General features: G+C 50.8%; 1 long non-coding RNA gene and 1 other non-coding gene across 2 annotated transcripts in view; both read right to left on the bottom strand.

The window, feature by feature from the left end:
* LOC127041584 (uncharacterized) overlaps positions 1-26,663 on the bottom strand; it is a 102,569-nt gene that overhangs the window by 13,267 nt on the left and 62,639 nt on the right. The window contains exon 2 of the long non-coding RNA XR_007771678.1: positions 20,384-20,601. This is a non-coding gene — a long non-coding RNA (uncharacterized LOC127041584). The remainder of the gene's footprint in view (positions 1-20,383; positions 20,602-26,663) is intronic.
* Positions 22,495-22,576, bottom strand: TRNAS-CGA (transfer RNA serine (anticodon CGA)). Its single transcript has one exon. It is a non-coding gene; the product is annotated as a tRNA-Ser (tRNA).

The following is a 26,663-nucleotide window of genomic DNA, read 5'->3' as shown; positions in this document are numbered from 1 at the left end:
CCAGCATGTGACCTACAGCTTCCCGCTGACAAAGCCCTTATCTATCAGAGACAAAAATCCCCTCGTCTGCCTCTTCTCCCAGCTGAGCCCTCTCCTCATCCCCCACCAGAGCCCAGGACAACCCCAACCTAGCCATGCTGAGGGTTTGGGCTTAATCTTCAAGGCTGAGCACAAAACCTTCAGCCGGGCACTTTTCACTCCCTTCCCACCTCGCCCCCAGCAGCAAGGGAGAAACGGACAAGACACGCTGGCTGGAAGATGCCTCCCTCCCACTTCTCTATAGCCTTCTGTGATGTTATTAATATGAACTGGGACCGCAGAGATCATTGTTGCCACCACTGTTATATATGTGCAGCAAATATTGTGTAAAGGTTGTCGTGTGAGGTGTCTATGACAAGATTATGATTTGCTGGTTATAATTATGCTGGCTGTATGCTTGTACCATTTTTGTATTTGAAGTTATGAATATGGGCTATGTACTTGTATCTCAAATGTATTTGATTCCAAGTAGCCTCAGTGTCATCAGCCCCCAACTCCTTCAGGAGTCCATAGCAAAGAGACCCCTCCACCCACAATCCTGGACTCCCTGGGAGGTGCCTCCCACACACACACCCCAACCCAATGGAGCATCAAGGATTAAAGTGGCATCATCTAGTGTCAGTGGGGTTCAGTGGCTCAGGCCAGATACCTGAACTGGGGACCCACCCCCATAGCACTGCTCGAGGGCCTGGGCCCGGAGTGTTCACAGCCGCCTCCTCACCCCTCCGAGCCCAGCCTGGCTCCTCACCTGGAATAAAGCAGAAGCTCCCGTCGGCCTCGCTGCTGTCCAAGTTCCAGGCGCTGCTGTTGTCCCACAGGAAGCGGGCCGAGCTGCTGGGGCTGGGATAGGGATTCTCCACCTCCTGCCCTGGGAAGGCTGGAGGGTCCTCACTGACCGGGCAGGGCGATGCCTCCTGCTGGAAATCAGGGCTGGGCTCCTGGGGCCACTGCTGCCCACACAACAAGCCCCAGAACCACCCTGCCCGGTTCTGCACTAGGGCTGGGTCCTGCCTGCCCAGCTGCATCCAGGCCCAGCTCCATTTTGGCCTTGACGGTGCCTCTCCCACCTTGGCGCCTGCACCGGGAGCAGGTTTCCTCTTCCAGAAGGCTGGGCACTTCCACCTCCTGGCCCAGCCGAGAGCTCCTTCCCCGCCATTGGGGACACTGGGGCTGCTTCGCTCCTGGGGAAGATGGCAGCTGCTTCCCACAGGCGCTGGGGCCACCTGCAAAGCCTTCTTCCTGAACATCCTCAGGCGCCTGGCCATCTTGGAACTGAGCGGCGAGCAGATGTGAGTCTGGGGTCAAGGCAGCCTCTCACTAACCAACTTGTTTGGTCTCTCCCCATCCCTGCCCCAGACAGAGCAGCTCCTCCCCCTCCCCCACGGGGTGCAGGGAGTGCAAGCTACACACACTGGCAGGAGTTCATTGCATGGTCTGCTCCCCCTCAACCTTCTCCCTCGTCATCCCTGGGGCTGCAAGAACCGGGGAGTCCCATCCTTTTTGAGCACTGGGGTCAGTCACAAAGACCACTGGTCACTTTGGACAAGCAGCTCCCTCCTGCCAGCCGAGGACACTCTCACACTTCCTCCCACCCATCTCCTGCCCAAGCTAGAGAAGGAACAGAACCCAGAAGTCTAGACTTCTCCTGGGAAACCATTCCCCACTTCAAAGTCCCTAGACATAGCAAGGCCAGGGCCCCTTCGTTTCCCATTGATTTCCATGCTCAGCAGCTCACCGGGTCTGGCCCAGCTCAGAGAGTCTCAGCCTGGGGAACAGTCTCCCACAAGGGAAGGGCTGTGAGCCCCATTGCTGGGACCTTGCCAAACACACTGGAGACGGCTCTGGAGAAGCCCCTCCCCGGTCTGAGAGTGAGGGGCTCCTGGGGGCTGTTTGAAAATCCAATGGCCTTTGGAAGAGATTCTCTCCCCCTCTTTCTGTCTCTCCCCAGACAGACAGGGGATGCCACCGAGGAACCCTAATGCCACTCACTTGCTCTGGTGATGAAGCGATGGATGGAGGATGTTCAATGTCATCCCTCGCCCTTCTCCTCACTTTCCAAGACCAAGACAGGCTGGAGAGGGGGGTGGTGACCTGAGGAGCTACCCTGCCCAGCCAGCAGGCAGGGTGATGACACTGGGCGATCAGCTGGCTGTGAAAACAAGAGTCTGTCTTATTGCCAGGGAAAGGAGAAACTTGGCCAGCATCAGGGGGTGCAGAACATCACCCTAGTGCGGGGGTGACAGTGCCTCCGGGATCCTGAAATCCCAGAACTTTACACACCTTCCTGCAGCCTCCCAATCCCCCTGGGCTGTCAGGACTGCGCCCCCAACCCTACTGATGAGAAACAAGCCTGGGGAGGGGAAGCTACTGGCTCAGGGTCACACCAAGTGTCAGAAGTATGGATGGGACCCAGCAGTCCTTCTTTCCAGGCCCCTTTGCTAACCACTGCTGCACACTCCCTCCCACAGCTGGTAATTACAAGCAGGCCCTCATGGCCGCTCCCCTTGCCTTTGAGAGGGAGTGTGCTCCACTGGAGTCACTGGACCAGGGAATTGAGAGTCAGGACTCCTGAGTTCCATTGATGGGATTTAATACTTTCCCGCTACTGAAAAGTGCTGGGAGAATCTCCCAGACAAAGCCGCTCTGACAGTGCTAAGCAGCATCTGACCATTCAAGGGTGGACCGCACCGGCCAGAGGGAGGAGGAGTGTTTGGCTCTGGGGTTTCACTTCATCCCTGTCTAGAGAGAGGGGCCCAGCCATGGAGTTTGGCTCAAGAAGACCAATTCTCCAGTTTGTTAAGGGCATTTTGAATTCCAGTTCTGTGATCCAAAGTGCTTGGTGTCATTTGCAAATTTTAGAAGCATGCTCTCCACTCCATTTTCCAAATCAGTAATGAAAATATTGAATAGTACCAGACTCCGGACTGATCCCTGCCAGACCCAACAGGTACACCCTCTCTGTTGGGAAGCCAGACATGGAGAAGGGCTCTTGGAGTCTGGGCTTTCAACCAGCTCTGCACCCACATCACACTGATTGCATCTAGACCACATTTCCCTTGTTTGCTTGTGAGACTGTCCTACGGGACTGTGTCAAAAGCCTTAGTAACACCGAGCTAGATCCCATCTACTGTTTACCCACCTCCACTAGGCCCGGAACCCTGCCGAAGAAGGAAAGAGGATTGGTTTGGAATGATTTGTTCTTGACAAATCCATGCTCACTAGTCCTAAGAACCAAACTATCCTGTTGGTGCTGCTGACAAACTGATTGTTTAAGAATGTACTCCAGTATCTCTCCAGCTATGGAAGTGAGGCGAGCTAGTAAGTCTCAGAGTTCTCTTTGTTCCCTTTTAAAGATAGGTCCTGTCTTGTTCAAGGGTGGGAAGATGTTCTTCTTCAGGGATCTCAGACGAGAACTGGAGCACAACACCTGGTTTGTTAAGGCCACAAAAACAGAGGCAGGAACCTCTTCTCTCCTCCTGGCAAAGAACCCCAGGTACCTGAGAGATAGGGACACACACCCATGAATGGGCTTTAAAAAAGACAGTGGTTAAAAAGTTTTGCCCCAACCATTTCTTGTTTCCACAGACTAGACATTTTAGCAAACTTTAGAATTCCTTGGTGCTAAACACCGTGAAACTCCCCTTTCTCCTTCACACAGGGTTTTAACGCCCCTTATATCACCCAGGCTCACGACTGCCCAGAGTTCGAGAACTGTCCCTGTTCCCATTGGACAGTTGGGGAGGAGCCTGAGTTCCAGAGAAGGGAAGTGACCTACCCAAGGGCCTAGACAGCAAGGCGGTGGCAGAGCCAGAAAGAGAAGCCAATGGTCCTGACCCTTGTTCTTACAACCAGGAAATCCCCACTCCCCAGAGGCAGGGATAGAGCTCAGGAATTGAGATGGTGGAGAAATTTAATTGAAACCATTTCTATCAGAAAATTCCATTCAGACTAAACCACTTTCTTTCTTGAAATCAAAATAAATGGGATGAAAGTTCTTTGCAAAAATATTTTGTTGCAAAACAAAAGCAACTCCTGTTTGTCAGTGTGTTAAATTGCCTCGTTGCACACAAAGAGGAGACACTTAGATTACAAACATGAGATAAGATGCTTCACTCTGAGCTAAGTAGTTGCTGCTCTTAACAATTTCAAAATAAAAAAATACAAATAAAAGAGACTATTTCAGCTAGTCTATTATGTTATAATTTGCTCTGAGTAAAGGTGATAGGACACCTCATATTATGCACTACCCCTAGTGACACTCTCCAACGGATCCCCATCCTCCACCCACCGTGAGGTAGGTAGAAGCAGATCATTATTATCCCTACTTGAAAGAGGGAGAAGCTAAGGCTGAGAAAGGAGAATTGACTTGTCTTAGGTTACACAGCCAGCCAGTGGCAGAGTTGGGAATAGGACCCAAGAGCCCTGATTTTCAAACTAACCATCAGATCTTGAATTTCATACATGGAATGACCTGAGTAAAGTGCTCTCACATGAGCTCAAGTCCAACAACAGTGCACAGTAATTATTCAGCAAGTATCTGAGGAGAACTGCAATGTTAGAGAGAATCATGAACTGCTCAGAGACTATTAATGCATCGAAGCAGCAGAATTCATCAAACATATAACTGGTTCTGACTTATTTCCTTGCTCTTCAAAGAGAGCAACAAGGACCTGAGTCTCCTCCCTGTCAACAATCCCCTGCTCAGCCAATCAGGGTAGAGACTGAGAACAGGAGGCCGAGGGTTTTCACCAGAGAGCCCAAAGGATGGCCCAAGTCACCGGTGGGGATCACTGCCCGAGCACTATTTCAGCTCCACATTTCTGGGTGGACCTCCCACAGTGTGTGCTGCCGAGCACTCCCTCGCAACACACACACACACACACCCCACTCCTGGTGTTGGGAGGGGAACAGCTGAAAGGACAAAAGAAGAAAGAGACAAAGAGAAAGGAGGGAGGGATGGATGGAGGAAAAGGTGAAATAAAAAGTACAAACTCTAATGTCCTCAGTGATTCTAAAGGACAAAATACCAGGTGCAGAATAAAATTCTGCGTCCTTAAACTTGTATTTTCCATGCCTAGATTTCAACTGTCAACAGAGAGATCAGACTGAACAGGTTTTAAACCTCGAGGAGGCTCTTACCTTCTAAACAGGGACATCTGTTTTCTAGTAAAATCACAAAAAGGGAAGGAGAAAACTCAAAAGAGGTTCCTCCTGGCGCTCACGTCCGTGAACATGAATACTCTCTCAGTCCTCAAAGAGAGACTTGGAGAAGGAGACTTGCTGATGCAAAGCCGCAGGGGTCTCTGAGGTTTCCCCGGCCCTTCGCCCCTGTCCTGCCTGGCTGATGTTGCATCTCTCTGTGAGGTCACCACCTCCCCACCACCTTTGACCAATAGTGTGAGGTCCTGCAAAAGGCCTTTGTGATGTCACTGCCACACCCCTCCCTTTCTGTGCTAATGTCCTGCCCCTGGCAAGGCACTTTGGAGGTTTGAGCTACTCCCTGTGGATCACCCCACTCAAGAAGCATTCGTTCTAGGAAGCAAGCCGGCTAGACAGTAATACATCAGACGCTGCTCCCAGCGCTACACTCAGTTTTTCAGAAATTAGTCAACTTTATGGCCAGAAGAGACCATTAGAGCATCTAACCTGACCCCCTGCATATCGCAGGCCTCCTGTATGACACAATAGCTACTTTGGGGGCAAACACATTCCACAAAGGCATCTAGTTTTCATTAAAAGACATCAGGAGATGGCAAATCCACCACTTTCCTTGGTAGCTTGTTCCTGTGGTGAATCATCCTCGCTGTTGCATATTTGTGTCTTATTTGTAATATGAATTTGTCTCTTTTCACCTTCCAGCCATTGGGTCTTGTTATGACTTTCTCTGCTAGACTAAAGAGCCCTTTCATACCCAATCCTTTCTCTTCATTAAGGCCCTTCAACACTTCAGTGAAGTCACCTTTCAATCTTCTTTTGATAAGCTAAACAGGTTGAGCTCGTTCAATAGCTCACTAGAAGGCATTTTTCTCCAGCCCTCAGAACATTTGTTGGCTCTTTGCTCATCAGAATCCTGAACCCCAACTGGATGTGGTTCTTGTTCTTCTGCACAACATAGCTCCTAGAGAAGAGGGATCTGCAAATGCACATTCATATGATACCTTTGTTTAATTGATGAAAACATAAACTAGACACTAAGAGGATTGGAACTGATTTCAGCTGATGGACAGCTTCGCTAGCTTTTTATGCATTTGGACAGTGAAATGTTGAATGTTTACATTCATATCTAGCCCCCTCCCCCCCGTATAGTGGAGCTCCTGAACATAATGGAGAATGGAAATGAAAATGTTTTCCTTTTTTTAAAAAAAAGAAAGAAAGTTATAGAAGAACACTGGGGTTTGAAGTGAAGACCACATGAGCTGCAAACAAACACTCTACCACTGAGCTATACCCCCATGACAACAGGTGCATGGAATCGTGATCTCCAGGACTTTGAAGGACAAACCCTGCTGCATCGACGTCCTTTACCATTCCCAGACCACAGATGGTTTTAAAAATGGGGTTTGATTAAACTTCTTAAATGTGGTAAACACCACAACTTGCACACCCACCGATATAGCTTCTCCTACTGACATAGCTGCCACCTCTTGGGGAAGTGAATCAACTACACGCACAGGAAAACTCCCTCCCCTCAGCATAGAGCAGTGATTCTCAAACTATGTCAGGACCCCAAAGTGGGATGTGACCCTGTTTAATGGGGTTGCCAGGCCTGGCATTAGACTTGTTGGTGCCTGGGGCTGAAGCCAAAAGTCTGAGTCCCACCACCCAGGGCTGAATCTCTAAAGCTCTGCTTTTCGCCCTCCCCCAACTGGGGCAGGGCTCAGACTTTGTCTCCTCTGCCTCTGCTCAGTGTGGAGGGGCTTGGTCCCTCTTTCCAGGGCCATGTAGTAAGGTGTTTTTCAGCAGAAGGGGGTTGTAGTGAAAGGAAGTTTGAGAAACCCTGGCAAAGAGCCTCTGAATATGTCTAGACTTGGCTCCCTGTGGCACCATGGGCAATCAGACACTGAAAATACAGCCATGCAGACACCACACACCAACCTTGCCTAGCAGGCAAGAATCAAACCTCCACAGAGAGATGCCTGTTGTTTTTTAACCCAGCTCCCTAAGCACTCAGCCACAACCACTTAACAAAGGGGCTTTTCTACACTATGGTTCTGGTCTCACTGAAGGGTCATTTCCAATTGTTTGCTAGGACCAGCATTAGGGAAAATGGTGCCCTGGGCAAAACTTGTACTTTGGCACTTCCCCATTGCCCCTGAATGATTCCCACTCCCCCTTTACTGCTAGCTCCTGCACGCCCAACCCTTGCACCTCCTTCACCCCTAATCTTGCCCCCTCCTGTGCCCCCTTTGTCCTTAACTCCCTGTGCCACCAGCCACTGCCCCTCTTCTGCAGCCCCTTCACATGGTTCCAGTGCTGGGGGACCTGCACTTGTTCTCCTTTTCCCTGGGCTTTGGCATCACTAGCCCTGCTTAGCAAGTAGGGTTCAGTGGTTCCCAAAATGTGGGGCATGACTCCTAGGGGGACACAGAGGAAGATTCTTGGGGGCACCTCAGGGCCTGAGCCAGCCCCCATGGAGGAGCACCATTCAGCCTCACTCTGTCCCAGCTCTTCCCCAACCCCACCCTTATCTTGGGGCTTTGGCTTCCAGCTTGGCCTTGACCCCCTTACCCGTCTGCACCTCTCTCTCCAGCAAGCAACAGCCCCACTCCCAGCCTCGGTTCTTGACCACGGCTTCCAAGGGTCCACAGCCATGGAAAAGAGGGCACAGTGTGAAATGTTTGGGGACCACTGGTTTAGGGTGATGTCCTCAATCACTTCTACAAAGTCCAATAAAAGCTATTCCTCACCCACCCACCCACCCCTCCATCAGGACGGACTAGGTATGTTCTGCTGCCCTTCACTCATTCAGGAAGGATAATAACATTTCATTCCATTCAATCCTAAAGTGATTTGTAACCCACCACCAGCCAAAACTGGTCATTTTGGGAAAGCAGCCCCATGATGCTGCATACCTAGGCAGAGTAGGTGTATCTGTGCAAACATGGTCTGTTCCTGAAGTCTTTCCCCCAGCTCCTCACTAGATGTGAGGGGGGGAGCTCATTCAGCCCCCGCTTCCGCTTAGTATTTAAAAACTCCTTATTGTCCCTATCTCTCCTAGCCTTAGATTTCTCCTCCTGTCTCTTTCTTGACAGCTCAGATGAGGTGGCCAAATGGTTAAGGTGGTGGACTGCTAATCCATTGTTGTCTGCATGCATGGGTTTGAATCCCATCCTTACCAGATGTGTTTAGTCTTCACCTTTCCTTTGTAGAAAACCATCTTCCCCCTTTGGTACAATGACAGATCAAACAATGTTGCTTCTTGCAAACAAAACCTACTCAGAACTCCCTTCCTTTAAATAAAATGTCTAAATCCCAGTTTCCTTTAAAAAAAAATTCTCTAGTGGTGTATTTCTTAGTTTTTATCTCAAAAGGTAACATCCTCATCATCTCCCCCAAACACCCTGGGACCTGCCCAAATTATTAAAATACCCTCAACCCGAGCAAGGCCAGAGCAGTGAACCAGAGCTACTGTCTAGGCCAAGCTGTTCTGAAGGAGGCAACTCAAACATTTTCTCCCTGCTTCTCTTGGCAAGGTCTGACTGAGAAAACTAAATTCCCCAAACTGAAAATTTTCTGCTGAAAAACCAATACTACTTTGTTTGGAGACTTTGATTTGAAAGTATTATTGTTATTATTCTCTTCTGATTTCTGAATCAGTTCAGTCTTTCTCCTCCAGGTGCGTTTCCAGCTGCTGAGTTGTGGAGGAGAGAGGCCAAGTCATGATGTCTTGTGGATAAGGGAGAAGCGGTGGATGTGATATACCTAGACTTTAGTAAGGCATTTGATACGGTCTCGCATGATATTCTTATAGATAAACTGAGAAAGTACAGTTTAGATGGGGCTACTATAAGGTGGGTGCATAACTGGCTCGATAACCATACTCAGAGAGTAGTTATTAATGGCTCCCAATCCTGCTGGAAAGGTATAACAAGTGGGGTTCTGCAGGGGTTTGTTTTGGGACCAGCTCTGTTCAATATCTTCATCAACGATTTAGATATTGGCATAGAAAGTACGCTTATTACGTTTGCGGATGATACCAAACTGGGAGGGATTGCAACTGCTTTGGAGGACAAGGTCAAAATTCAAAATGATCTGGACAAATTGGAGAAATGGTCTGAGGTAAACAGGATGAAGTTCAATAAAGATAAATGCAAAGTGCTCCACTTAGGAAGGAACAATCAGTTTCATACATACAGAATGGGAAGAGACTGTCTAGGAAGGAGTATGGCAGAAAGAGATCTAGGGGTCATAGTGGACCACAAGCTTAATATGAGTCAACAGTGTGATACTGTTGCAAAAAAAGCAAACGTGATTCTGGGATGCATTAACAGGTGTGTTGTAAACAAGACACGAGAAGTCATTCTTCTGCTTTACTGTGTGCTGGTTAGGCCTCAGCTGGAGTATTGTGTCCAGTTCTGGGCACCACATTTCAAGAAAGATGTGGAGAAATTGGAGAGGGTCCAGAGAAGAGCAACAAGAATGATTAAAGGTCTTGAGAACATGACCTATGAAGGAAGGCTGAAGGAATTGGGTTTGTTTAGTTTGGAAAAGAGAAGACTGAGAGGAGACATGATAGCTGTTTTCAGGTATCTAAAAGGGTGTCATCAGGAGGAGGGAGAAAACTTGTTCGCCTTAGCCTCCAATGATAGAACAAGAAGCAATGGGCTTAAACTGCAGCAAGGGAGATTTAGGTTGGACATTAGGAAAAAGTTCCTAACTGTCAGGGTAGTTAAACACTGGAATAGATTGCATAGGGAAGTTGTGGAATCTCCATCTCTGGAGGTATTTAAGAGTAGGTTAGATAAATATCTATTAGGGATGGTCTAGACAGTATTTGGTCCTGCCATGAGGGCAGGGGACTGGACTCGATGACCTCTCGAGGTCCCTTCCAGTCCTAGAGTCTATGAGTCTATAATGGCACAGCAGTGTGTGCGTTGTGGAAGCTAGTCTGAGGAAACTGGAATGCATCACTCAGGAAGAACAGAACAAGAGTGAGAGCCACATGTCAAGCAAGTAGTTGTGGCCAAGTGGCCCAGGTGATAGGCTAGAAATCCATTGTGGTTTCCCTGCACAGGTTCAATTCCTGCTAAGTACAGAGGAAGTTGCGGCCCTTTAATTTCAATGGAGCTAGGTCTTGTCTCACTCTCATGCTAGGCCTACACTAATAGGTGATGTGGCTTTAGTTAAAGTGTTTTAATTGAACAGCTGTTGCATGTCCATCCTGTGTCACCAGAGCACATCCATGCTAGCATCTCTTGGATGGCCACAGAGAGCAGTGCATTGTGGTAGCTATCCCACTGTGCAATTGGCTGCAGGGTGCTTTGGGAAGGGTTTGCAATGCCTCACAGGCTGGTACAGCATCACATGATACAGTTTTCTATCCCATTGTTCCGTGGGCATCCTACTAGATTGCCAGCTGCTTTTCAACTGCAATGTGCGTGGTGGGGTAGAGAGCATGTGTGTGTGGGGAGGAGAGACAGTGTGTGTGTTGCAGAAGAGTGAGTGTGTCGGCACACTGTCTCTAAGTTTAGACAGCTGCTGGAAGCAACCAGTCCTGAGGCAGGGGACAGCCCCGACATCAGCCCCCCTTCTCTCACTGGCTCAGCTCAGCACAGCCCAGCACTCTCTGTCACACACACACACATACACGTACACACTGCTGCCTGCTTAGCTCTGTGTTGGGGTGCTGGAACAGGGGGGTTAGAGGGCCATGGCCCCACCACTCTTTATTGGCTGTTAGGACAAATGATGGAGGGGAGGGGAAAGGGTACAGTCTTGGGGAAGAGGCGTTCTGTGGGTGTGGCCTCGAGGGGAGAGGTGCTGTGAGTGGGGGTCCTTAAGGAAGGAGTGACATGGGGGTGCCACAGTTCGGATAACAGTGCCCCCTCACTGTAAGGAAGCTTCTGCCACCCCTGCTCTGTGTTCGCAGAGCGGGAGAGAGCAGCATCCACGGTAGTGATTTGCTCCCCGGGGCTCTGGCAAAGGGGCTTGGGAGGTGATTTAAAGGGCCCAGGGCTCCGACCGCAGCAGGGAGCCATGGACCCTTTAAATCACCAGCCTGGGGAAGACGGGCCGGGCTGGCACAGCGTACTGGCTCTTGCCAGTACCCCATACGGTAACATACCGGCTTACTTTCACCTCTGGAAGGTCCTCACATGGATCAAAAGCTAGTTAAAAGATAGGAAACAAAGAGTAGGACTAAATGGTCAGCTTTCAAGATGGAAACAAGTATCTAGTGGTGTCTGTACTGGGACCAGGACTAGTCAACATATTAATCAATGATATGCTGAACAGTGAGATGACAAACTTTGCAGATGATCCAAAACTACTGGCTTGCTTCCTAGAATGAACGGTCTTTGAGTGGGGTGATCCACAGGGAGTAGCTCTAATGGTCTCTTCTGGCCATAAAGTCGACTAATTTCTGAAAAACAGAGTGTAGCATTGGGATCAGAGTCTGAAGTTTTACTGTCTAGCCATCTTGCTTCCTAGAATGAATGCTCCTTGAGTGGGGTGACCACAGGAGTAGCTCAAACCTCCAAAGTTCCTGGCCAGGGGCAGGACATTAGCACAGCAAGGGAGGGATGTGGCAGTGACATCACAAAGGCCTTTTGCAGGACCTCAGACTATTGGTCAAAGGTGGTGGGGAGGTGGTGACCTCACAGAGAGATGCTGACATCAGCCAGGCAGGACAGGGGCGAGGGACCAAGGAAACCTCAGAGACCCCTGTGGCTTTGCTTCAGCAAGTCTCCTTCTCCAGGTCTCTCTTTGAGGACTGAGAAAGTATTTGTGTTCACGGACGTGAGCGCCAGGAGGAACCTCTTTTGAGTTTTCTCCTTCCCTTTTCCTGATTTTACTAGAAAACTGCAGTCCCTGATTAGAAGGTAAGAGCCTCCTCGAGGTTTGAAACCTGTTCAGTCTGATCCATCTGTTGACAGTTGAAATCTAGGCATGGAAAATACAAGTTTAAGGACGCAGAATTTTATTCTGCATCTGGGATTTTGTCCCTTAGAATCACGGGGGACATTAGAGTTTGTCCTTTGTGTTTCACCTTTTCCTCCATCCATCCCTCCCTCCTTTCTCTTTGTCTCTTTCTTCTTTTGTCCTTTCACCTGTTCCCCTCCCAACACCAGGAGCGGTGTGTGTGTCTGTGTGTGTGTTGCGGGGGAGTGTTCGGCAGCACACACTGTGGGAGGTCCACCCAGAAATGTGGAAATGAAATAGTGCTCGGGCAGTGATCTCCACCGGTGACCTGGGCCATCCTTTGGGCTCTCTGGTGAAAACCCTCGGCCTCCTGTCGTCAGTCTCCACCCTGATTGGCTGAGCAGGGGGTTATTGACAGGGAGGAGACTCAGGTCCTTGTTGTTCTCTTTGAAGTCCAAGGAAATAAGTCAGAACCAATTATATGTTTGATGAATTCTGCTGCTTCGGTGCATTAATGGTCTCTGAGCAGTTCATGATTCTCTCTAACATTGCAGTTCTCCTCAAATACTTGCTGAATAATTACTGTGCAGTGTTGGTCTGCAGCTCATTTGAGAACACTTTACTCAAGTTAGTCAAAGTTTAAAATTCAAGATCTGATGGTTAGTCTGGAAATCAGGGCTCTTGGGTCCTATTCTCAACTCTGCCACTGGCTGGCTGTGTGATCTGAGACAAGTCAATTCTCCTGTCTCAGCCTTAGCTTCTCCCTCTTTCAAGTAGGGATAATAACGATTGGCTCCTACCTACCTTACAGTATGTGGAGACAGGGCTGGCTCTTGATTTTTTGCTGCCATAAGAAAAAATAATTTGTCTGCCCCACCCGCTGCCCGAGCCCTGGGTTCTCCCCTGCCCCTGCACCCCCTGCCTCCCCAGCTCTGGACCACCCCCTACCCCCATCCCCACTCCCACCCCTCTGCCACCCCAGGCCTTGGCTCTACCACCTGATCCTCACCCTCCTGCCGTCCCAGCCCTGGGCTCTCCTCCCTACACCCGCACCTCCTGCCAAGCCAGTCCTGGGCTCTCGCACACACGCACCCCATGCTTCCCAAGCTCTGGGCTCTCCCCTTCACCCCCCACCAGTGCTCCCCCACCCACACACCCCCTGCCGCCCCAGCCTTAGGCTCTGCTCCCTCCACCTGCACCTCCTGCCGCCCCAGCCCTGGGCTCTGCTCCCCCCATCTGCACCCTCCTTCCGCCCCAGCTCTGGGTCACTGGTAACTTGCTCCTAGGGTGGGTCATTCAGCAGGAATTTTGGATGTGTACAGAACACACATAGGATTGATTCCCACATGGTTACAGAGCTGCAGTAAAGTGGAACAATTTTCAGCTTGTGTGATTGGAAGATATCTGGATGCATATTGTAAGACTGTCCTCCATAAATGAGGAAAAGTTAAGGTGCCTTTATTATTATTTTTTTGTTCCACTCTTCGTTTCTATGGGGAATTTGCCAATGCAATATCACGGTCTTCCTTTTAAACAAACAAAAAGGCAATGGCTGTTGAAAATAGCAATTCCAGTCCTAAAAACCTATGGGAAGCATTTCTTGCTCAATTTTATCCTACTTTTTCTACAGGAAATTACAGTGGATCAGTATATTTGATTTGGGAGAAATGAAGTACCAGCTGCCCAAACTGAGCCTGAGCACTCCTGAATTTTGAGGTGTTCAGATCTGGAAGGCAGGTGCTAGATTCCCTTTCTGAATATTTGCTAAATCTGGAAAGGAAAAGTCAATTTCTGCTTCCATGGCTCAGAAGTGGAAATCCTCCTACGTGCCTGGTACTGTATCTAAAGCTGCCCAGGTCCAGTAGAGCCTCCCCTCCCTTACTTTTCATTTTAAATTCTAGTTTTAAATACCTCCCTTGCTAGGCTTCAGATAGAGAGGGGCACTGTCCATTTAGTCCCCCCACTTCCTTCTTTGGAGGCTGCAAGGTGAGGTCACACCAGTGTCCCTAAGCCAGTCTGGGGATGTCTTCTGAAGGGGGTATCTGGGCCAAAGCCTTCTACTTATTGGGCACATTTGTTCCCCATTCACAGTGCCACCCCGCTCTAGCAGTGAGCTCTCCATTCACAGCAAGCTGCAGCATGAGCTTTCAGCTACCATACTCCCTCCCTCTCCCTTCCCTGTTGATAGCACCCAAGGGAATGCTGGGAAATATAGTTCTTTCCCTGCTCCAGGGCTGGCTCTATAGGCAGGGAGCTAACCAAGGAACTACAGCTCCCAGGGCCCCCTGTTGGTTCTCAGCTCCCAGGCTTCAGAGTAGCAGCTGTGTTAGTCTGTATCCGCAAAGAACAGGAGTACTTGTGGCACCTTAGAGACTAACAAATTTATTTCAGCATGAGCTTTCATGAGCTACAGCTCACTTCTTCGGATGCACAGAATGGAACACACAGACAGGAGATATTTATACATACAGAGAACATGGAAAGATGGAAGTATGCATACCAACAGGAAGAGTCTAATCAATTGAGATGAGCTATCATCAGCAGGAGAAAAAAAAAACCTTTTGAAGTGATAATTAAGATGACCCATAGAAGGTGTGAGGAGAACTTAAGATAGGGAAATAGATTCAATTAGTGTAATGATCTAACCATTCCCAGTCTCTGTTTAAGCCTGAGTTAATTGTATCTAATTTGCATATTAATTCAAGTTCAGCAGTCTCTCTTTGGAGTCTGTTTTTGAAGTTTTTTTGTTGCAAAATTGCCACCTTCAAGTCTGTCAGTGAGTGGTTAGAGAGGTTGAAGTGTTGTCCCACTGGTTTTTGAATGTTATGATTCCTGATGTCAGATTTGTGTCCATTTATTCTTTTGCATAGAGACTGTCTGGTTTGGCCAATGTACATGGCAGAGGGGCATTGCTGGCACATGATGGCATATATCACGTTGGTAGATGTGCAGTGAACGAGCCCCTGATGGCGTGGCTGATGTGATTAGATCCTATGATGGTGTCACTTGAATAGATATGTGAACAGAGCTGGCATTGGGCTTTGTTGCAAGGTTAGGTTCCTGGGTTAATGTTTATGTTGCATGGTGTGCGGTTGCTGGTGAGTATTTGCTTCGGGTTGGGAGGCTGTCTATAAGCGAGGACTGGCCTGTCTCCCAAGATCTGTGAGAGTGAGGGATCATCTTTCAGGATAGGTTGTAGATCTTTGATGTGCTGGGGAGGTTTTAGTTGGAGGCTGTAGGTGATGGCTAATGGCATTCTATTATTTTCTTTGTTGGGCCTGTCCTGTAGTAGGTGGCTTCTGGGCACTCTTCTGGCTCTGTCAATCTGTTTTTTCACTTCAGCAGGTGGGTATTGTAGTTTTAAGAATGCTTGATAGAGATCTTGTAGGTGTTTCTCTCTGTCTGAGGGATTGGAGCAAATACGATTGTATCTTAGAGCTCGGCTGTAGACAATGGATCATGTGATGTGTCCTGGATGGAAGCGGGAGGCATGTAGGCAAGTATAGTGGTTACTGGGTTTCAGGTATAGGGTGGTGTTTATGTGACCATCGCTTATTCATCACAGTAGTGACTAGGAAATGGACCACTCGTGTGGATTGGTCTAGGTTGAGGTTGATGGTGGGATGGAAATTGTTAAAATCACGGTGCAATTCCTCAAGGGCTTCTTTTCCATTAGTCCAGATGATGAAGATGTCATCAATGTAGCACAAGTAGAGTAGGGGCGTTAGGGAATGAGAGCTAAGGAAGCGTTGTTCTAAGTCAGTCATAAAGATGTTGGCATACTGTGGGGCCATGCAGGTACCCATAGCAGTGCCGCTGACTTGAAGGTATATATTGTCCCCAAATGTGAAATAGTTGTGGGTGAGGACAAAGTCACAAAGTTCAGCCACCAGGTTTGCCGTGATATTATCGGGGATACTGTTCCTGATGGCTTGTAGTCCATCTTTGTGTGGAATGTTGGTGTAGAGGGCTTCCACATCCATAGTGGCCAGGATGGTGTTTTCTGGAAGATCACCGATGGATTGTAGTTTCCTCAGGAAGTCAGTGGTGTCTTGAAGATAGCTGGGAGTGCTGGTAGCATTGGGCCTGAGGAGAGAGTCCACATAGCCAGACAATCCTGCTGTTAAGGTGCCAAGGCCTGAGATGATGGGGCATCCAGAATTTCCTGGTTTATGGATCTTGGGTAGCAAATAGAATACACCTAGTCGGAGTTCTAGCCATGTGTCTGTACAGATCTGTTCCTGTGCTTTTTCAGGGAGTTTTTTGAGCAGATGGTGTCATTTCTTTTGATAATCATCAGTGGGATCAGAGGGTAATGGCCTGTAGAATGTGGAGTTAGAGAGCTGCCTAGCAGCCTCTTGTTCATATTCCGACCTATTCATGGTGACGACAGCACCTCCTTTGTCAGCCTTTTTTATTATGTTGGAGTTGTTCTTGAGGCTGTTGATGGCATTGTGTTCAGTACGGCTTAGGTTATGGGGCAAGTGATGCTGCTTTTCCACAATTTCAGCCTGTGCACGTTGATGGACGCAATCTATGTAGAAGTCCAGTCTGTTGTTTCGACCCTCAGGAGGAGTCCATGCAGAATCCTTTTTATTATAACGTTGGTAGGAAGGATTCTGTGGGTTAGGATGTTGTTCAGAGGTGTGTTGGAAGTATTCTTTGAATTGGAGACGATAAAAGTAGGATTCTAGGTCACCGCTCCCAGGCTGGATCCCTCTTAGCTGCTGCCCCTGCAAATGGGCTGCCCCAAGTACCTGCTTGCTTTGCTGGTGCCTAGAGCCACCCCTGGGACCGACACATGTTTGTTTTCATCCTCTGAGTCAGGAAACCCACAAAAGCCTCTTCTTTTGTACTGGGGCAGGCAAAAATAAGGTGGCACTAAATTATTCTGATTGCTAAAAGCAGATTTAGGGAGTTGTGTATTTTTGAAAAAAAAATAAAAAATAATATCCTTCTAACTAGCAGCATGAGATAAAAAAAGAACACAGACAAACCTTGTCAGTAAGGGCTAATGTCCTAAATGGGAAACCAGCAGTGGTTTGTAGCTGGGGGAGCGTGCAGTCTGAATGTGTACGACCTGACCCCAGCCCCCACCCCCATATAGCAGTAGGGCTTGGCACTCTCTCTGTGCATTGGTGTGGTGGCTGAGTGGTTAACCAAGCAGTAACAATTCAAGGAGGTTCCCTGAGTCGGTTTCACTCCTCAGGAGATTCTGTACAACAAAAATTCTGTGCACAATAGTTTAAAATTCTGCAAATTTTATTTGCTAATAAATAAATGTGGAGGGGAGCAGAGGCTCTTGGATGCTCAGAGGTGGGATATCACCCTGCAGCCCCCTCTCCCTTCCAGGGAAACAGACTCTGTGGTGAGGCTGCACCTCTCTGCTGCTTACTCCAGGAGCTCCCAAAAGACTCCCCAGAACTGCTCACGAGGGGTGCATGACCACTCTTGTGGCTTCCCTTTGCTTCCCCGTCAGAAAGTCTGAGCAGCTGGCCCCGGGTGATTTGAAAGGACCCGGGGGTTCCTGCCACCACTACCGGCAGCACAGTGGGGCTAAAGCAGATTCCTGCCCACCCTCGCTTCACACGGCACACCACTCCCAGAAGCATCTGGCACGTCCCTGCGGCCCCTGTGGGGTGTTTCTCTTGCATGCTGCCCCCGCCCCAAGTGCCAACTCTGCCATTGGAACTGCGGCAATGGGAGCTGCAGGGGTGGTTCCTGTGGGCAGTGGTGCCAGGGGACTCCTCCAGCCTCCTCCATGTAGGATTTGTGCCAGATGGGGTTGTGGGTCACTTTCAGGAGCTGCCTGAGATATGTGCCACATCCCAACTCCCTGCTCCAGCCCAGAACCTGCACCTCATGCACCCAAAATCCCTCCCAGAGCCTGCCACTGCCCCCCTTGCACCCCAAGCCCCTGCCCCAGCCCAGATTCCGCACCCCATCCACACCCAAACTCCATCCCGGAGCCTGCCACCGCCCCCCCTGCTTTGTTGGCGGCTCTGTTCCAGCGGCTGGGGAAACACCACAACATTAAAGAAACCAACGGTACCAAGTCCTGCAGCGTCACCTGTGGGGTTTCCACAAGAGCATCCATGCTGAGGAGCCAGTCAGCATGTGACTGTACGACCGGATCAAGCGACAGCTGGCCGATTTCCAGGAGATGAGGCTGCAGCTGGCCGATATGAGCGGGAGCACTGAGTGAAGGGAGGGGCAGCTCCCCTAACATTTTTGCAGCCTGCAGGGAATGGAGACAAAGCAGGGGGATGCGGGGACTCAGCGCAGGACCTGCGGATCTGATAGTGCAGGACCACAGTCGCTGGAGGAGGAGAGAGAGTCCCGCAAGAGGAAGCTGCTAGTGGGAAGCAATAAGTGCAGGGTACAAACCAGCCAGCTGAGAGTCACAGGGGTCTAGAAAATGAAATGGCAGCAGGTCCCATGGTGTAATGGGCAGCACTCAGGACTTTGGATCCTGGGATTAAATCTCAGTGGGACCTCCTGGAGCAATGCTGGTTTCCTGCAAAGGCATGGAGCTCAATGTGTTGGCTCCCCTCCCTCAGGGTGAAATAGAGTGAGTTTTTTCCCTCCTGCTGGGTGACTGATGCCCACTGGAGATAGATCTTTGGTCCAGCCGGTTCAATGGGCTGGCTGCTATAGGTTGGGGTCCTTGAACTTAACACTCTGGCTGGAGAGCCCTGCGGTTGACCATATGGTTGTTTCTCACTGCTTCACTTCATGTTCACAACTTTGGTCCCTGCAGCTGCCACACTCTTCCTCTTGCCCACATGACATTCAAAGGAAGGAGTGCCAGGGCCAGGCTTCATAGTCAGGGCTAGGCAAGAAGGAGGAAGAGTCCCAGGCTGGAGCCCAACATCTTTCCTGCTCTGGGCACCTAGAGCAGAGGCTGCTGGTGCTGACAGCTCCAAGGGAAGGTTTATAAGCCACAGAGCAACCAAGGGCAGGGCAAGAGGAGGAGATAACCATGCCTATGTGTGGCCAGCAGACAGCCACAAAGACACCCGGCCAGCCTGCTCTCTGCCATGCCAAACCCCCACTGAAGGCCACACACAGACCAGCATTCGTTCTGCGGCCAGCATAACAAGGTGGTTGGAAAGCAGGTGGGGCCTCTGACCATTCCTAATGCAACCCCCTCAACCCCTAATCCATCCATGAATCAAGGAGACAAGACCCTCAGTTAGGCAGCAGAGGTGCAATGGGTTAGTGCACAGGACTTATAGTAGCAGTGCTGAGGGGAATGATGCTGAAGCTGTGAGTTTAAACCTCACCTAAAGCACTAGTTTTCTTTAAGCAAATGGCTTCTGCCAATCATTTTGTCCTGCAGAAAATACAATTCCAGCTCAGAAGACACCGAGGTCCCCTTGCTTTACAGAGAGCAGGGCAGATTCCACAGATCTACCAGGCTCTGCTCTCTACCAGCCACCTGTGTCAGGAGGGGTCAGACAGAGCACTGCCCCTGACTCCCCCTCATTCTTTGATCCCCAAACCACCTGTGTGCTCACCCTCTTCGCTGTGAGACTCCAACCCTGCCTGGCCTTCTATATTTTGATGTGTTTTTCATCTGTCGTGTTGATCTGCATGTGGGTCCTGTGTGATTTTGGTGGATGACTGGCATAGTTTTAGGTGTGTGTGTGTGTATGATTTTTGCATACAGATTGTTTTTTTGCTTAGTATTCTTTTGGTATGTGGTTGTTGTGCTTTCTTGTTGTGGGCTTTTGTTGTATTTTTTGGTGTGGATTTGTTCTTTCTATATTTTGTGTGGCTTTCCCTTATGTGTATATGGCTCTGTGTGCTGTGTGGGTTTGGTTTTTGTTATGTCTGTGTGGGCCTGTGCAGTGTGTGATTTTCTCTTTCTCCCTGTGTGTGTTTGTCTCTCTGTTTGTATCTTCATGTGTAAATTCACAGGAACTTTTCAGAATCTACACAGCTTTGCCAATTTTCACCAGGAATTTTTCTCCATTAACAATTTGTCACGTGTTCCCTACCAGTTTGTGACCATTGCCCCAGGGGCATGTCAGTCTCAAGGTTCTGATTTCCCATTGACCCTTCTCCCTTCTATTGGGACTGGTAACTAGCCAACCAAAAACCCCACTAAGTTTTAGTAAAGGGCCAACAGTCCTTTACACGAGCCAGCCCCATGAGGGTCACCGATGGCCAGAGAAGGCAGCACTAGCTGGTCCCATGGTGTAATAGGCAGCACTTGGGACTCTGAATCCTAGAGTCTGAGTTCAAATGTCAGTGGGACCTTGTGCTGGTTTGTGGTAAAGCCCTGGAGCTCAAAGTGCTCAATTTCCCTGTCTCCAGTTGTTTAAGAGTGAGTCTTTTCCCTCCTGCTGGGTGATTCACACCCACTGGAGCCAGGTCTTTGGTTGAGATGGCTGCAATTGATTGGGGTGTAGAAGTGGCTATGGCTGCCTGTAGTCCTGTGGTTTGACCTGGTGGTTGGGATTCTTGCTGCTTCACCTGATTCCCACAAGTTTGACCCTTGTGCTTGCTGCCACACTTTTCCTTTGGCCCACACGGTGCTTGAAGAAAGGAGTGCCAGGGCCGGGATTAATAGTCAGGGCTTGGCAGGAGGGAGGTGGAGCCCAGCCTGGAGCCCCTCACACCTTCCCTCCTCTGGACACCTAGAGCAGAGGCTGCTGGTGCTGACAGCTTCAAGGGAAGGTTTATAAGCCACAGAGCAACTGAAGGCAGGGCAAGAGGAGGGGAGGACCATGCTTATGCATGGCCAGCAGACAGCCACAAAGACCCCCAGCCAGGCTGCTTCCTGCCATGCCAAATACCCACTGAAAGCGACCCACAGACCAGCATGCAGGGCAGCTGCTGATGCTCTGTCGCCAACATCAGAAGAAGGTAGGAAAGCAGGGCCAGCCCCCTGGTGTGGCCCCTGTCTGTTCCCACTCACAGTGCTCACTTTTGCCGTGGGGCAGGAGACTTTACCCCAAGAGGCTTTTCCCCAGCTGGCGAGAAGCAGAGAAACATGCATGCTCCCAAGGCGCTATGTAGCAACCCCCTCAAGCACAGGGACAGGCGCACTCTTGGAAGAGGGAAACTGCTCTACACGCCAGCCCGGGCAGCTGCCCATTTTCTTTGGCAAGTCAGGAAGGGCAGAGGCTAGACTGGAAGCACCTGGGGCTCATGCCCCAGTCTTTGTGACACTCACCCCTGAATTTCTTCCCAGGACTCTAGCTGAAGCCAGAGCACTGGCCTGAGCGGCCAAGAAGAGGTTCCAGCCCTGAAGGGAGCAGGAATTTCAGCACGAAGGTAAAACTGCAGCAACACAACCATGAAGTAACTTGACCTCTCAACTCCTGCTCTGAAGTCAGATGCCTTACCCATTAGGCCACATGAGAAAAGCCCCTCCAAGCACTTCTTTAGAAAAGGCAGACACTGTGTTTCTCGGGTCTTCTACTGAGGGGGGCTGAGACTCTCTGGGCACAAGAAGTAGAGTTTCCAGCAACACGTGAGAATTAATTCTATGGAGCCAGATGCAGGACTTTGGCAGGGAGGCTCAGAGATAGGGGATTGGGGTGCAGTGGACGGGCTGGCTGTCTAGGTGAGGAGATGTAGTGATCCTCAGGTGCAGGAAAGAGGAAGAATTGGCAGTGGCCGTGGAGAAGAAGAGGAGGGGTGGAGGTTCTTAGCAAGCCTTGCTAGCTCAGTCAGTAGAGCATCAGGCTCTTAATGGGAGGGGCCAGGGTTTGAGCTGCTGTTCAGGGACTCAGCTTTTAAGTTGCCTTGTGTGCCAGCAGCCGATTGATTCCTGGTGGTGCCCAGAGCCATGTGTGGGACAGAGGCTGAGACTTGTGGCACTTGCTCTGCGGCAGGGATCCTGGCAGCTCAGACTCAGGGAAGGCTTCTGCACTCAGAGCCGCTGACTTTGAGAGTTCCCGGGCGGAGCTCAATGCCTGCTCCACCTCAGGCCCTGCCCCCAAACCATCAAATCTCTTCCTATTCGACCCTGCCCCACTTCTTTCTCTCCTCACTCCTCCAGCACACCCCATCAATGGCCAGCAGGAGGCGCAGAAGGAGAAGCTTGTCCGCCAGGCCTGCTAGGTGGGAGGTGCAGGGGCGGCTGCTGGGCACCTTTTTTTTTCTGCAGCCCTGTAGCACCCATGGAATCGCTGACTTGGCTCCTTTCGCACGCTAGAGGGAGGAGCAGAACCAGGGCTATGGCTGATCTATGGGGCACAAGGTGAGTGCCAGAGGCTTCAGGTGCTGAGAAGTGGTGTCCCAGGCATCTCTATGAAAGGAGCAGAACAGGATTTACTTGGGGTGGGGAGAGAATTGAGAGTGTCTTGGGGGTTGTGGAAAGGTATTGCCAGAGTTAGAGACTGGCTAAAACACAGGCCTCGCTGTGAGCAGGATTTGAACCTGTGCAGGGGAACCCTATTGGATTTCGACTCCAACGCCTTAACCACTCAGCTATCACAGCTGTGAGCACAAAACTACCCCAATGCCAGAGAAACTGGTAAAGAATCACAATGCCCAGGCGTGAAGTCGTCTGAACTACAGAATTCCCACAGCAAACCTGGCTCCCAAAGCACAGGGGGGATTTGGGGTTTGTTCTCTTTGCTTAGCCATGTGCAGTCGCACAAAGAGCACGTTTAAAAGTCTCCCCTCCCACAGAGTGGGAATGGGAAATGATTTTCAACTTGAAACTTGATGTGAATGAGGATGTCTGGGCCACAGGGCCAGGGACTGACCTTTGCTATAGAAACCAGTGACACACAGAACCAGGCTAAGGAAAATGTTTCCTGGAGTCAGTAACTGGAATAGCAGCAGTATTGTGCAGAGAAATGTCTCACAAGAGGAGTCAGCGCATTGGTGGTTCGGTAGCAGAAGTCACAGATACAGCGGGGGAGGTCTGTGGATCGGAAGTGAGGGGCACTGGCAGAGCAGTGAGAGGGGAGCCCAGGGCTGGGATAACAGGGGCCGTGGGTCAGGACAAGCAGTTCTGCGCAGAGTGTTCAGAGGTGCCTTGTATCTGCCCTTTCTCTGCACTGTCCCTGCTCCCAGAATGCACCAGGCCCTGGGCTGAACTCTTCCCCTGCAGGCTGAGCTGGTTTCGTTTGCTGTGATCCTGTTGGATAGGGAGGGGGGGAAGTGACAGTCCCAGCCCAGAGCCAACGCCCCCCTGTCACCCAGCACCCTTGGCCCCGGATCCACTCAGCCTAGTAGAGAACTCAGCAGGGCAGGGCAGCCAGGAGCTGTGCCCTGCCAGGCGCTCAGGGGCATCTACCCTGCAGCTGGGGGATTTCCCCAGCGTGGTCCATGGGAGCTCACGCACTAATGGGGTAGCGGCAGCAGCTGCGTGGTGGGTTGGGCTGGTGACCTGGGTCCATCTCCTGGGGTCGGTTGGGTTCATGCTCAGGCGACTGGCCCCAGTTACCGGCCGAGCCCCCCAGCCACGCTGCTGCTGTTAGCGCACTAGCCTGGGGTGGACGCTGCTGGCTCGCTGGACCCTGAGGGTGGATCTGGCACTAGGAGAAACCCTCCGGCCTGGAGATTCGTTGCTGAGATTCCTGGGAGCTGCCAATCCCCATGGCTTGTGTGGCTGCCCCCCGGGTCCCAGCAATGGCTCTGGAGGGCGACTCGCATCACCTGGGGGGAGGTGATCCAGGCAGTGGGCAGCCGGGGGGTCTGACTTACTGATAAAATTGGTATCTTCACTCCATGGTGCTCGGCGGCCTGGGTCAATACCGACACCTCCCAGGAACAGGTCGGGGTTGAATGGGGTTAGAATTTCCCTCCAAAGCGATTTTAGGGTCTGATCCTGCAAGTTCCCCATGTACCTAGTACAGGATGGGTCCAGGCACCTCACCCGCTCCAGTGCTGGCGTGTACAGCAGAGAATTGGAAGCGGCAAATAGAGGGGTCCTATAAAGAGACTAGAAATACAAGAAGTTACTTTTGAAAGGAGAAAAGAAAAAGACGACATTCCCGGGCTGTTTAATAGGGCAAACTGCCCCTTGCAGGCTGCGAAGGGAAATCTCAGGGGTTGTGTTCACCTGTTCCCAGGGCTGTGTCCTCAAGACAGATTTGTGGGAGAAAGGAAATCACCACCGAGAGAGGAGTTGGGCTCAGTGTGGATTTTTGTGCTTTGGCAGGAAATTTAGGACCTGGGACTGGAGCCTTAAAGAGGGAGTGGGTGAAGGCTCCTCTCTGCTTTCAGGCTGAAGGAATCCTGGGTTTGGTCAGTCCATCCAGGGGGTCACATCGCTCCCAGGCAAAGAGAGGAGGAGAACTCCCCCCACAATGACACATGCAGATCCTGGAGAAGAAGAAAGAGACAAGAGACCAGCAGCAGGTGAAGGTGACTGAGGAGGGGAATCCCTTGTGCATGTTACGGAGCACTTGGGAAGCTGTGGCCATTCAAACACACTGAGTTTTACTAACGAGCAAGGCCAGACTGCTGTGACTCGGAGAACAGTTCAGGTGTCATAATGGACAAACAACTCAGCATGAAATCCCCGTGTGATGCTGTGGTCGTCCTTGGATATACAGACAGAAGAACAGTGACTAGATATCGGGCACTAGTGTTATCTCTGTACAACATTGGTCAGACCAACACTGGACTCTTACACACAGTCGTCCCTGCCACATTTTAAGATTAAGAATGAAAAATTGGACGGGGGGCAGAAAAGAGGAAAAAAGCGTTGAAAAGTTGCCTTCCATTGCGAGACAAGAGCTCAGTCTGCTCAGTCTATCACAGAGAAGACCAAGAGGTCACTTGATGACAGTGTGTAAATCCCCTCCCAAAGAGAAAATTCTGGGTACTGAAGGGCTCTTTAACCCAGCAGCAAAAGGCAGAACAAGGACCAGTGGCTGGAAGTTAATGGCAGAGAAAGTAAAATGATAAATAAGGGATATATTTGCAATCGGGTGATTAAACATTGGAACAAAGTACCCAGGGCAATGATGGATTCTCCACCCCACATGGGGGTGGCAAGAGGGGACGGGGGGAGGGGCTGAAGAAAGTGCTCTCGGGTGAGATAGAAAACCATTTCTCTCCGGTGCTTGGCTGGTGGCCTTGCTCTCATGCTCAGGGTCTCCCTGATCTCCATTGCTGGGGTCAGGAAGGAATTTCCCCCAGCTCACACTGGCAGGGATGTTGGAGTTTTTGTCATCCTCTGTGGCATGGGGCACAAGTCACTTGCCTGGATCAGCTGGGTACATCTCACCAAATCAATTCCAGTGCAGGGGCCTCCCGTTTTGGTTCCCCTCTGCCTCTCCTATGCTGTGCCTGTGGCACACTACGGGATATTCTCCTAAGGGCTGGAATATTTTGGTTTAATCCTAGTTGTTGGGCTCAGTGCGGGGGTGACTTTGTTGCCTGTCACGTGTATGGGGGTTAGACAGGATTATTTAGTTGTCTTGATTGGCCTTAAAATCTAGACATGGATGTTCTGGCTACAATGTTGCAGTGTCTGACCCGTGGTCTCTCCAGCTCCCAGGGGTCTCGTTCCAATCGAATCCCAGGCCAGGATTCAGAGACTGGCAGCTGCAGGGCAAGGCAATGGGGGCTGGTGGGAGTCACTTTGGGGCTGTCACTAGTCACAGAAAACAGAACCTCTCCCAGCATCCCGACTGCTGCCCATCAGGACATCTGGCCGTAGAGGAGTCAGGCCAGTGCCCCCCATGGAAGGAATCAGGCGGGATGGAAACCCCCAGGATGGGGAGTTGTGTGTTTCAGCCGTGTTGGTATCACTCAAACACATGCACTTTGCCCACACGCAGAGCCAGTTCGTGCTGTAAAACCCCCAGACCCACAAGGGATGTGTTAATCTCAGCACAAGTTCTGCTTTAACCCATTAGAAATAACCCTGTAATTATTGTGGCATCTCAGTGCCAGAGGACGCCAAACCCCTGAGCTGTCAGTGGAGGGCCAGGTGTAGCGTCACTGGACACTGTCAGTGCTTCGGCAGCGAGGCCTTGTACTTGCTGGCCCTGGTGGCTCAGACACATGGCTAGGGAAAGGGGAAGGTTACACACACCCTCAGCCGCAGCCCTCACCCCTTCCTGCACCCCAACCCCCTACTCAGCCTGGAGCCCCTTCCTGTACCCTGACCCCCCCATTCCTGCCCTTCACGCCCCTTTACAGCCCTCACCCAGTCCCACCCCCCACCCCCCGTTGCAGCCCAGAGCCCCTTCCCATACCCTGAACCCCTCATTCCTGCTCTTCACCCCCCTTTACAGCCTTCACCCCCTCCTGCATCCCAACTTCCTGCCCAGCCCGGAGCCCCTTCCAGTACACTGAACCCCTCACTCCTGGCCTTCACTCCCCGTTACAGCCCTCACCCCCCTCCTACACCCCAAACCCCTGCCCAGCCCAGAGCCCCTTCCTGTACCCTGAACCCCTCATTTCTGGACCACACCCCCCATTAGGACCCTCACCCCCTCCCGCACCCCAACCCCCTGCCCAGCCCAGTGACAGTGAGTGAGGGTGGGGAAGAGCGAGCCACCGAGGGAGGGGGAATGTAGTGAATCAGGGGTGGGACCTCGGGCAGAGGTGGGGCCTTG

The sequence above is a fragment of the Gopherus flavomarginatus genome (genome assembly GCF_025201925.1).
Source record: "Gopherus flavomarginatus isolate rGopFla2 chromosome 13 unlocalized genomic scaffold, rGopFla2.mat.asm SUPER_13_unloc_3, whole genome shotgun sequence".
Lineage (NCBI taxonomy): Eukaryota > Metazoa > Chordata > Testudines > Testudinidae > Gopherus > Gopherus flavomarginatus.
This window is presented reverse-complemented; position numbering and strand designations above follow the sequence as displayed.